The sequence below is a fragment of the Natator depressus genome, chromosome 13 (assembly GCF_965152275.1).
Source record: "Natator depressus isolate rNatDep1 chromosome 13, rNatDep2.hap1, whole genome shotgun sequence".
In the NCBI taxonomy this organism is placed as follows: domain Eukaryota; kingdom Metazoa; phylum Chordata; order Testudines; family Cheloniidae; genus Natator; species Natator depressus.
In genome coordinates, this window is record NC_134246.1 from 3,314,901 (window position 1) to 3,320,222 (window position 5,322).

Sequence of the window (5,322 nt, forward strand, 5' to 3'; positions counted from 1 at the left end):
GACCGAGCGAGGGCGGCCGAGGGAGACAAAATGGCTCTTGCAGAAGCAGAGCTCACAGCATCCCACAAGTGGCTCAAGCAGTCACTCAGAAAAGCTTGAAGGTGGCATGAATGGGGCATCGAAGACCCGGGTGGTGCTCAGTCCACTGCTGGGATCATGGTGCCACAGAAGTGATGGCCGGTCCAGGGAGCTTGTCCTTTATATGCAGATCCCAACCCCCCACCCTCACACCCCTCCAAAATATCCCACAGCAACAAACCAACTTGCAAACAAATTGGCTGGAGTTTACCACTCAGAAACGCTCCAGGCTCCACCTCAGCTGGGAACTGACCCACTCTGCTTCTGCACGGCACTTGTACCCCTGCCAGGCCTGAGAATTCAGGTTCAACGCAGAGTCCACTGCTCAGAAACTCTGGGTGGAGTCAAGGAAATTAACCCTGGCTGTGCTGGCAAGCTTTGTTTCATCCCCTTTCCTGAATCCTGGTGCTCCCCTCACAAGGCGGGACAGCCCATGTGAATTAGTCAGACTTAGCTTTGGTCTCTCCAGCCTTTCTTCTAGGAAGGGGAAAATTAATCACTTTAATTTATTAAACCACACACCATATGACAAATCTGCTGTGTCTTGGGGACAAAGGCTGGAGGGTACAATATCTACAAGCCAGATCTGGAGCTGGAGTAAACCTCTGTCACTCCACTAACTGCAATGAAGCTGGGCCAATTTACACCCCCAGAGGATCTGCCCCCAGTCCTCTTTAGAGCTGTTGCTGAGCCTCGTTTTCCAGGCTGCTAATAAATGTTTCTCTGAGAGCTGTAGAACCTGAGCCTTGTCTCTTTGAGCCTTCTCTCTGAACTGGGAGTTTGCCAGCACATAACCCTTTCACAGCCAGTCCCGCTTGCTCTGGGCCTTGCACACTGTTTGGCTGTATTGTTTAGACAGCAACGGTGGTTTAAATGCTGACAGCCAGATTGGTGGGACGGCTGTGTGAGCTAACCATTAGGACTGATGTCTGGGTCGCTTTTACTATGGCCTTGCTGTGCTGGGGACAGTGACAGAGTGCTGTTAACAGGCTCAAATTGGTCTCTAGAGAAGTCAGCACCCTGGTCACTTAGGACACCCAGGGCACTGGATGTGAGTAAGGAAGACCGGAACACTTACACTTGCAGGTAGCCTGATGAGTTAACGAGGTAATTAGCTCACCAACTGGAGAACCCAGGAAGGGAAGCAGGCAATGTAAAAGGCTAATTCAGGCAGCAGGAGGGAGCTCCTCAGAACTGCTGCTATAGGGTTGTATTGTAGCTAGAGCTTAAGGAGACAATCAATAAGCACATGTGGTGAAGTTACCTTGGTGGATCTGTGTGCTGCTGAGTTCACCAAGAGGGCTTCGAAGCCAGGGTTTTCCTGGAGAGGAAGTGGAAGCTTGTTCACAAGTGGGGGCTTGTCTGGGAGCCAGAAAGGCTTGAGAGACGGCATGTGGGAGGCCAAGTTGGAGAAGACTGAGGAGCTGATGCGGCGGCTGGTAGAGCAACAGAAGGAGATGCAGAGGACACTTCTGGCATTCCAGCAAAACCAGCAGGCCGAGCAACAAGTTCTGCTGGGATGGCAGGTGGAGCAACAGCTGGTGTTTCAGGAATTCATGAAGGAGCACACGAGGTGCAGCAGTTAATACAAAATGTGACAAGTCCTGCCGGGGGGAATGGAAGTCAGGAGGGCTGGGGCTCTGTAAAATGGGCCCCGGGGCTGGTCCTGACACATTTCTATTGACTTTTGAGAGAATTGCTGCTTGTGTGGGCGGGGATGCAGGATTATGGCTAGCCCTTTGTCTGGTGAGAGAAGCACAAGCCACTTACATTGAGTGACGAGCAGGCCAATATTAGACCGTGTAGGCTTGTTGGCTGAGAGGTACAGAGAGAAATTTAGGGCAGTCAGGTAGACTTAGGGGGTCAGGCCCAGAGTATTTGTGCAGAAGTTGAAGGACTGAGCCAACCGATGGTTAAGACCAAGTGGGGAGCATGTGGAAGAGATCATGGATGCCATGATATTAGAACAAGTTATGCAGATCCTCCCAGACACCTTTAAAGTCCAGGTGAGGAGACGTCAGCCAGCAATGGTGGAGGGAGTGGTAAAGTTGGCTGAGGAGTGTGTTGGAGGCGGGTTTTCCCAGGAAAGCAGCTTGTCCCACACAATGGGGGAATGGGGGTGGGGGGAAGATGGGATCCCTCAAACAGGAAGGCCTGGGAGGACACAAGAGGCAAAATAGGCCACTTTGATCAACCAGATATTACCTGCTACCAGGGTTGGGGGAAAGGCCACATTAAGCGGGACTGCCTGTATACGGAATGCAGACTGGGGGAATATTGCAGCTGGATTGTGGTGATGGAGATGTCTGGGAAGGATGCAAAAACAATCCCTGTAAGGGTGGGAAAAAGGCCAGAGGTGAGGGTTATTGATTTGGTGGCTGATTGTTCACTCTTGCAGAGCAGACTGCTAGAACTGCAGTGATTTCAGGAGTGGGAAACCATGTGCATGGAGTGTGTACACAGGGAGAAAAAAAAATTATCCAGTGACAATAGTCCCATTGGAGGTACATGGGATGCTCCGATGCCAAAGGGTCAGAGTAGTGGAAACCTTTCCCCATCCTGTAGTCTTGGGGACCGATTGGAACCAATTCCTTTTAAGGAGAAGAAAGGCCTGGGGCCAGGGGGAAGGAACCTCAGTGGGGGGTGAGAAAAAGAGGGGTTGGGATTAAGCATGGGACCCAGAGCCCACAAGGGTAGATAACAGAAAACCCTAAACAGAAAACAACAAGCCAAGAAAGGGGGCCCCAGGTGGAGAATACTGGGGCAGAAGAGAAACTGGAAAAGGGGGTGAAGGAGCAGGGGTCACTCACACAAGGGCAACCCAAAGGAAGGGCAGGAGGTGAACACCACATACTCCAGTAAGGGGGCCAGGAGGAGGGAGTGACCTCAAAGGCCTCACTGCTAAAGGGGATCAGAGACCGTCAGCATGTGAGGGGTTGATTGGGGAGGAAACCCCAGCGGGCTCTACAAGGGATGAGGTAGATCCTGAGCCATCATGGTGTGATGACATGTGGGACAAAACCGAGTTGTGGGGGTAGACCCCCACCTAAGGAGTACTTCGTCTGTGGATGGAGAATGGCCTGCAGAAAGGCAGACAAAAGGACATGGGGCAGCGAGGGATCACTGCCTCCATAAGTAAGGTAGTGCTCTGTCAGGGAGAACACTGAGCTTTAGTGGAAAGGGGGACCCCAAGCTGAGCTGGGAAACATAGAAGGGGGAGGTATGTGACAGGATGCCGTTAAAAGCTTCGAACTGGCTGCTATGGAATCCAGCACCCTGGTCACTTCGCACGCCTAGGGCAGTGGGTGTGGTTAAGGTAGGATGGGCATGTAACAGGGTACTTGGAGGGCCAGGTGGCTTAGTGGTTGACGAACCTGACTTCCGGCCCCTTGTTTCCCTGGCCAAGGTGCCTCAGTCTTTCAGGCAGGGGGTAGGGAGACCTGTGCCCTCCCACTCTACCAAGTCCCAGCCCAGGGCCCTGTGTGAGTTGACCCCTGAACAGGGGGCACTTGGAGCAGGGAGTCTAAAGCCACGGCCCTGGGATACTTCCTACCAGAGCCCCTTCAGTTTGGAGTAGGGCCCCTATTGTCTAATTCTCTGGGTGGCTTCTTGTGGCGCCCTCTCATGGATTGTGGGTGGTGCCTGGCCACAGTCCCAGGCGCCTTCAGGCGGGGTAGCCATGAGTTTGGTGCAGCTGAAGCCCACAATGTCTCTGGGCCACAGTCACCCAGTTACTGGTGGCTTCTCCGCAGTCTCCCTTGACTGGGAGACAGAACGTGCTCCCTGGTGACTGGCTTGGCTAGCAAGCTAATGACACTTCTTTTCAGCTTCTGCCTCTTCAGCAGTCAGCCCAATCTGGGTCCCACTCTCTCCTTTTTTACCCCCTCCCGGCCTGGCTGCAGGTATAATGGGGGCAGGGCTAGCTGGGCCCAGAGGCTCTCTTCAACCCCTGCCATGCTGGCAGGCAGTTTCTCCGCTTCATCACGGGGCACTTACACCGGCTGGTTGCCTGGTGAGTTAATGAGGTAATAAGCTCATGTCCATTACATCCAGTACAAACACATTTCTTTCTTTTTTAAAATTAAAAAGTTTATAGGATTTTGAAATGGAAGAGAATGTGTCCATTCAAACTTTGCAAAACAAGGAAATACAAGAGAGGTAACAGTTAATAATCCCTACAAGAAACCCGCCGATGCTGGATCTACATGCAGTACCATATGCCGTGACTGAGTGCAAAACTGGGATCCAGATGTGGGTTCTGTGCCCCACAAATGTCTTGGGTGTTCAGCTTCAGAGCTTTGTTTTGTGCTCATCTCTTATAGTTTTTCCATCTGCAGACAATGGGGTGAATGGGAATGGCATGTTGGAGAATATTTTGCACTCCTCTAGCACCCGGTACCTAAAGATCTCAAAGCATTTTGCAAAGTTGCACAACACCCCAGGAGATAAGTCAGGAGCATTTTACCCATTTCAAAGCTTGGGCAAACTGAGGCGCAAAGCGGCAACTTCTCTCTCTGACGTTGACAAGAGAGAAGCCATTTTAAAATACATGAGAGAGCGACTAGTGAGGAAGATGTTAGCCAAACCTATTGGAAGTTCAGTTGCAATAGTCTCTTGTCTTAAAATTATTTTTGCTTGGCATTTAAGGCCTGAGCCTGTAATTGTTGCTCATGTGAGTCATCCTCCCTGAAGTCCATTCAATGACATCAATGGTCCATTCAATGACATCAATAGTTAATCATGTAGGAATAGGTGAAAAGTTGCAGGATTCTGCCTGTAAAGCTTCCCCAAAATAATGAAACAGCTAATTTGAATGCAACATAAAGTTCTTTCCTGTGATTGCCACTGATGTGACATTTATTGCGACCCTTCCAGATGTCCAAGCCAGCAAGTCCCTCAGGAGGAATTCATGACTAGCAAGGTTTTCGTAAGGATAGCCATGTGACTTCCCAGGAATGGGGACACTCTTGGCCAAACTATCACCACAGAACCCAAACCCAAAAGGGCAGTGGCTGGGGCTTGCTGCACTTCCCCATTCTCTGTTCTTCAGGTGGCCCAAAGAAGCCTGGGTCTTGAAATTGTCTGGCATTTTCCGGTCAGTCTTCAAAGTGATTCAGGAAAGGGTAATGTTGTGTTACAGAGCAAGAGAGTTGAAGCCAGCCTGAAACTGGAGCCAGGATGTTTAATAGCAGCAGTCCCCATGGCTCTTGGGAAAGAGAAAGTGGAACTCAACTGCAGCCATGA